The sequence below is a fragment of the Chinchilla lanigera genome, unplaced genomic scaffold (assembly GCF_000276665.1).
Source record: "Chinchilla lanigera isolate Chin_1 unplaced genomic scaffold, ChiLan1.0 scaffold00026, whole genome shotgun sequence".
In the NCBI taxonomy this organism is placed as follows: domain Eukaryota; kingdom Metazoa; phylum Chordata; class Mammalia; order Rodentia; family Chinchillidae; genus Chinchilla; species Chinchilla lanigera.
In genome coordinates, this window is record NW_004955427.1 from 8,481,441 (window position 1) to 8,489,192 (window position 7,752).

Genomic DNA, 7,752 nt, shown 5'->3' on the forward strand with positions numbered 1-7,752 from the left:
ATGAAAAAATAAAGTATATATGAGAGTTTAATTGTGTCCATCCTTTCAGGCATCTGTGGAACGTGGTGGAATGTACACATATGTACAAAGTGAAACCTAAGAAATGAGCATTTCTCTCTTGCTCCTTATCTCTGTTTTTTGAAAAAAAAAAAATACTAAAGCTAGCATTGTAAAACATTTATGTTGCACTGACTACCCAAGGTATTTAAATAGAATTATATGTGCCTCAAATTCATGTAACAATCTGATCCATGTTTTCCAGTTTTAAAATGTTTCTTTTTCCACACTTGTCCCTAAGCTGCCATTTTTACTGAGCAATCACTGCTACAAGGTTGTATAAACCTAATTATGTGCATTTCTACAGAGCCTCTCTTTTTGGATAGCCAGGCTAGTGTTGACTCAGTTTATGAGTCATCTGAAAAGCGTTCTCCGCTTAGCTTCCTTGCACCCTTACACAGCCCTGGAGGACTGCTTCTGCACCGTTAGAGCTGCGTGTCTGGCTTCCTTCCAGATCAATAGGTGCACTGTTGCCCTGCAACAAGGTCCCAAGGGAATCAGAGAGTAAGCAGATCCTAGTGGTTTCCGTTCATTTGTGTGTTCCACTAGGCTGTGATTATCAGCCAGAGACTATTCTCCAGAGATGGCTGAGACCAGGACTATTTCAAATGACTTCAAAAGGACAATGCCCTCATCACATACTTGAGGAAATTGCAGGCTGTAGAGAGGGTGAAGAAAGCAACATGCTAAAATGTGAGTGAAACATAACTGTAAAATGGAAAGCAATTTAAATGTATTACTGGACAAAAACCATTAGCCCAATGAATATAACCTTACTGAAGAAGGGCACTGTTCCCAGATCACTTCTCTAAGTTGGGAGGAAATTTTACTGGACGGGCTCAGAGTGGCATTACAGCAGTTTGCAACTGAAACGTATTATCAAGAAGTCAGATTCTTCCACTTGTGTAAACAACCCCATTGGAATTACTGTGACATTTTTGCAAGCAGGGAAGCCAATAACAACTGGTATCACCAGAACCAGGCAATTTTGCTTTCTGAAAGAAGAGTTGTCAGCTTTGGACTGTTCCTCTCAGATTATCCTCAGCAGATGCCGCCAAGTTTCAGCGATGTCATCCACACTATTAACCACCCTGGTAGTCTCCGGATTGCTAATGCTGCCTAATTCATCTGAGTCAGCATGAGCTAGGAGACGCATCTCCGGGCTCCGGAGAGCTGCGAAACTGGGACCTCAGTGATGTTTTACGCAGCAGGACCTGTGCACCCGGGTGGGTAGAGGCTGCGCAGAAAGAGTCCGTACAGCTTCCAGCACACGTGCATGTTCAGGCGTGTGCCCTCCTCCCCGGAAGCTGAAGGTGGTGATCACAAACTGCACCAAAATACAGAATCTCACTTTGTAGGAGGGTTTCGCTTTTGTTGTGGTGTTTTTATTTCGTTTCTGTTAGTTTTGTTTTATATTTGCCAAATGAGGAGTGAGAGTTTCTAGGACAATCACCTCAGTCAGTCTCTGAAAAAGCACTTTTCTTAAATGTATGTTTTTAGAACTCTCATTTTTAATTGCCACAGCAAAATTTTATGTATTTATGGGGCTTTCAGTACCTGTAACTGGTATAGTCATCAGCTTAAACATTTTCTATTTCTTTGTATTGTGAGCACAATTCTCTAATGCTCTAGTAGCTTATGAGCTTGTGGTAGAGGGCAGTAGGGGGATTGAACTCAGGGCCTTCATCTTGAGCTACATCCCCAGTCACTTTTTTTTTTTTTATTTTAGAAATAAAAGGAGGAAAATATTAACAGACCGACAACATTTTACAAAATAGCATAGGATCAGTACAGACATTACAGAGTTACAAACAGAGTGGTAGGGAATTAACAATGCTTATTGTATTACATATTGATATCTTCAATGTAGTTTCTCATGAAAACACATATAGACATACAAAGCTAATCAACCAATGCCTCACTGACAGTTTCTTTCAGCAACGAGATCTTAATCACTAAGTTGCCTAGGCTTGGCTCTAACTTGTGATCATCCCATGTCAGCTTCTCAGAATTCTACTAGCTATTTCCAAACACACAGTCATTCACCAAGCATAGTTATTCCTCTTGTCTCAAGATATCTGCTCCCTGGTAAGACCCAGACCCCAGCACCCTAGGATGGCAGCTGAGGGAATCACCCCATATAAGCAATGTGGAGTGCAGACTGCGAGATACGGGCTCTCAGAAAACCAGGACGAATCCTAACACAGCACAGGCAGACCAGATGCATTCCCCAGGGTCTGGGAGCCAAACTAGAAAGAGGAGACATTTCTTCAGTTCTACAGCACGCACCTAGCACAGCGCCAGTGCATAGCAGGTGAACAAAAAGAGTCCCACTCTTTGAGGCAAGCCATTGGTGAGAACCAAGCCATTCAGAGAATCTTTGTATCACCAGAATCCAATCATCTTTCCCCTTTGTCTCCATCTGTCTCATGTGCGTGGTAATATCTACCTTCACAGGTCATTTTGAGATGGTTATTTGATCAAATTTTATAAACTTTAAAGTGCTGTGTACTTTAATGGTTAAAAATTTAATGTAATGGTTAAAAATTTAAGAAAATGAAAAGGCAAGCCATGGACTAAAATATATGCAAGACGCATATCTGTTAAAGGACTTGTATCCAAAATATACAAAAAAATCAAAATACTCAATTTTAAAAAATACAATTAAAAATGGATGAAAGTTCTGAACAGACACATCATGAAAGAGAACCTGCAGGCGACAGATAAGGGTGTGAAAAGACAGTGGACATCATATGTCAGGAACTTACAAAGTAGCAACTGGGAAATACCCCGGATGATGGCAGGTGTTGGAGAGGGTGTGAAGCAACTGGAACTCTTATTCGTTGCTGATAGGACTGAAAAATGCTGCTTTGCATGAGTGTGGCAGTTTCTTCCAAAGCTAAACATAGATTCACTATATGATGCAGTAACTGTCCCTTAGATGTGCACCCAAGTGAACTAACACATATATCCACACACAAAAAATCTGCACATCTTCGTAACTGATTTACTCGTACTTGTCAAAAACTGAAAGCAAAGAAAATATCCTTCATAGGCAAATGGATAAACAAACACTGATACACCCAGTGGAATATTATTCGGTACTGAAAATGAGCTATCCAGCCACAGGAAGACTTGCAGAAATTTTAAATGCATATTACAAGGCAATCTGTATAGTTCCAACTATATGACATTCCAGGCAAGGCAAAACTTGGGAGGGAGTAAAATAATCAGTGTTTGGCACAGGTTTGGGTTGAGAAAAGGGGGAATAGGTGAAGCCCAGAGGATTTTTAGAGGAGTAAAACAATTGCATATGAATGAAGCAGTGAGTATATGGCAATACCCATAAAATGCACAACAGAAAGCACACCATCATGTAAACTACAGACTTCGGTGAGTAATAGCAATACACCGTCGCTCGTTGGAACAAGCAAGAATTGAAAACAGTGTAGATAAATGACATAGAAATAAAGTTAACCTCTTTGGAAGACAGCCGTCAGTTTACCAAGGCACTCTAGCTTAGCTCCAGGAGTGAAATAGAATTCCACAGAATATCATCCGAAAGTCTAGATGGGATTCAAAGAGGAGCTTGTGTGTCTTGTGGTGTTTGAGGAAATGAATTACAGCACAAACTCTGCCCTAGTGTGGCACCCATTTCTTACCAGATTTGCTAATATATGATATTGATTAGGGCCTGAGTCTACGGCCATACCACCCTGAACGCACCCGATCTCGTCTGATTAGGGCCTGGGCGGAGGGGATCTGAGAAGCAGGAATCTGTTGAGATGTGATACACCTACACTCTCATGCCAGTTCATTTATCCATCCCCTCAGCAAATAGGTACTGAATTTCCTGAAAACTACTGGAAGGTCAGAAAGACAAGAAATCTGATTATTACAATGTAAAATAATAAAGTGCCCAGTGCCTTTGGCACAGGGAAGGGAGCTGCTCCCTTTGCCCCAGGGAGTCAGGAAGGCCTCCCAGAGGAGGGGACTAAGTAGCCTGTAATTAGGATCAACCATGTGAAACTACCTGGTAACCAGGGAATCAGGAGGTAGACTGCAGACCCACGCCTCTTTCCCTGCAGGACCAAGATGGCCTGTTTCTCTTCTATAGCTGGCAGGGAGAGCCTGACACGGAGAGGGAGAAAAGGCATGGGTGGATTTCCAAATAAGCACAGACGCTACGACACTTGATAATTTAATCATATTTTCTTTACAATGTTTTAGGCTGTTTTAGGCAGTCTCTTTCAGCTGGCAATGCTAAAATCCGAATCATTTGTATTTAATTAGACTTTTGTAATAAAATTATTTGTAATCTTCAGTAAGACTAAATTAGAAATTGTAAAAAGTCTTTGAATTTTTATTTTTTAGAAAGTACTGATAGTTTTGCTTTTGCACGCCCACATCCTGGGCTCCCCCATTAGTTGTCGGTGGCTAGCTGCACTCCAGGACTTTAGCACTGGTGTAATGATTCCAAGCAGAGCTCCTGCCTGGAAAATCTAAGGCCTGTTCTGCCAGATACACTGGCCCTTTTCTGAGGCCTGGGATACTCAAGGAAGAGCTTAGCATAGTCTTAAGGCATCAGCAAAGCTGGGCCTTCAAAGGAAGCATTTCTGAAATGCTGTAATTTGATTCTTGATATTGTAGAGCAGGAAAAAGTCTCTATTTCACTACCCATCTTAGCTTCTGGCTGAGGCCCCTAGTAACAAAGGACAGATTAGCAAAAGAAAAGCCCACAAAAGTACTTAGTATTTTTATATGGCACCTTCATAAGGAAATGCAGATCTGAAGAAATAAACCTGTGGGGTTTCCTGCTAGGTTTGAGGACGCGTGGCAGTCACCGCAGCAGATGATACAAAGGGTGGCTGATGGTGCCGATTCCACGCTGTGGCCCATCCTCAGAGCTAAGGGTGTGCCTCTCTTCAGGTAAAGGAAGGGCCCATTCTGCATGAGGATCACAGGGCCTGCTTCATGACAAGGGAAGGCGACAGTGACATCCCTGCTTCTGCAATTTTCTCAAATTCCTTCAGCTTAAAATACTCACTACACCAAGATGCCATACGTGGGATGCTGTGTCCCGAACTCCATTGTTACTGCATTAGTTACGTCTTAGATGACACAGTTGAAATGGGGACATTTGATGAAGGAACTACCAAGGTACAGCAGAGAAACTGTGAACAAGAGCACAGCGTCCTCGTAACAGTGGGCCGTGTCCCCCCAGGCCTGAGACGTCTGGGTCCTGGGAGACTCAAAGCTAGGCGCACGGCCAGGTAACAGACACAGGCCATAGTGATACTGACTTCACTCTCCTCCCTCCCTCCAGCTCCTTCTATCCCAACCCAACTGGAAGCCAGAGAGCACGAGAGGCTGCTGAAACAGTCTGGTCATTTGGCCTCCTCTGACGCAAAGTAGGACAGAGAGAGGGGGAGACCAAGGCAGAGTGGCCAGCAGACGATATCCATCAAGAATGTATTCCTCGATGGCACCAAAAGAGTCTGCAGACATTTTGAACCTCTATAGTGGGAGGGGTAGGGGAGGGTTCTTTCCCCCATGTGTCCTCATTGGGTGGGTCTGACATACAGTAAGGGTGATATAATTCGATGCACGCCACTCAGCCCCATCCCAGATTCAAGGCTCCCGGGATGGATCATACAGTTTGCTCAGCCTGAGAACACGGGGCTTTGACCTTGACAGGGGCCCTGCTGCTGCCCTTCAGGGAAGACCAGGGTACAGCCGTAACCTGCTGACCCTACCACAGACTGGCACTGCCACCAGCAAACCCCCACCTTGGGATTGTCCAGCGATGGGGAAAGACTGCAACCTGTCAGGACTGGAGATCTGCACACTTCAAGAAGCAAGCCGTCCCACTAGAGAGAAGAGAGGAGCAAAGCACAGAGAGTCAACACACAGCCAATTTAGAAAATAATCGGGGTCAGCACACAGGACCCCAGCGGAGTTTTCCAGGGGAAAATGTTTGTGTTATTTAATACTGTTGATATCTCTCACTAGCTCTCAGCAGTGACAAGCAGCAAAGCATTTTCCTCTGTAGTCGCTACCAAAACACACCATTTGTATTTAAATATTTGAGTTAAACATATCTTGTGTTTGCAGAGCATTAATGCTGTTGACATTGTTCCATAGCTGTACTCTTTAGGGAGTTGGGATCTGTCTTCAATATTAGTCAACAAACCTTTGAAAACACTTTAATGGGAATCAGGATTGTGTAAGCTACTAAACGGCCCTTGAATTAGAAAACGGAGATTAAGTCTGGCAGTGAGATAGATGAGGAGAGGATCTTAGGGAAGGGCTGGCTGCTGCTCCTGCTGCTGCTTATTTCAGTCTAGAGAGCACACATTTGCCCTTGGTATGGGACATAGACTCTGCCGCGGGTTCTCTCCAGAGCGACGCCCCCCCCTCCCCGCCAGCTGAACGTCTACCTTGAATTCCGAGGAAACCCATCTCTAATTTCTTGACTCTGTCCTCACAAACTTGATTCCACTTCCTTATGCCTACTGCCTAAATCCAGAAACCAGGTAGTCAGTAGGGACCTGAGCTATCGAGCACGTGGAAGAGGGGGCAGTGTGATTGCAGTGCTGCACCCTCTGTGTCCCGGGTGTGCCTCTGTATCTGTCGTGTCCCTATCTCACTCACTCTTATTTGTACCCCAGGGGTGCTGTGTGCCAGCCTGTCCCGTGTGTAAGCAGCCACAACCGCCAGGACCAACAGAAGAAACGAATTCTCTCTTTTCCATTCTGACCACACAGCCCTTCGAGCCATTTCTGTTTTAAAAGCTCAAATTTCGAGACTGCTTCATTTAATCAGCCTCATGTGGGTTAAGAAGGACATTAGAGGACCAAATGAGAGCTGTAGGTTTCCATCAGTGACTGGGCCTGCCCTGGGGCACTTGTGTCACTGAGAAGCTCAGAGCGACCCACGATGGAGCCAGGGTTTAGAGTCGGAGTGGTGAGGCCGATGGCACCGATACTGCACATACCCACTCTGCCTCCTGAATGCCCGGTGCCCTCCGCTCCTATCCAGACCAGAACCTGGGGGAACAGAATGTGCGGCTTTGTGCAGGGAAGGAAGGAAAATGACAGTGCTCTTTCACACCTGGGACAGGCGGAGAGGTCCGCGTGTTCCTTTAAGAATGTGTGCATGACACAGCCCCAGTGTCCAGCCAAAATGGGAACAAGGCAAATGCCACTCTGTACTTGGACTTGATTATTTGGAGAAGTTATGTTCCTGTCACTCCGTGGAGCCCAGAGATGTAATCTGGGCACCTTCTCTAACTATTGTCTGGAGAAGAGGTGTGCGAGGCTACTGCAGAGCCACAAACATGTCTGGTAAGTAACCCCGGGCCACCCAACATCTCTTGACCGCTCCCCAAGGGACCTTGACACTCCTTCCTAGCCTCAGAAGCCTCTAGAAACCCAAGAAGCCAGTCTTATCTCGCTGATCTCTTTCTTGTAGAACGTCCACTTCTATCAGCACTGCTGCGCCTTTGTTAGCCAGAACACCCAACGCTGGAGTTGTGACCTCAGGAGTCACTGCTTCTGACACACCTTAACAGCTTTCTTTTCCGTTAACATCCCTGACCTTCCATAAGGTGGACAAGTCCTACAGCCCTGGCTAGCCCCACCGTGTCACCTTCACAATTCCCAGTAGGTTACTGAGGCCTTTGGTCACGCGCTC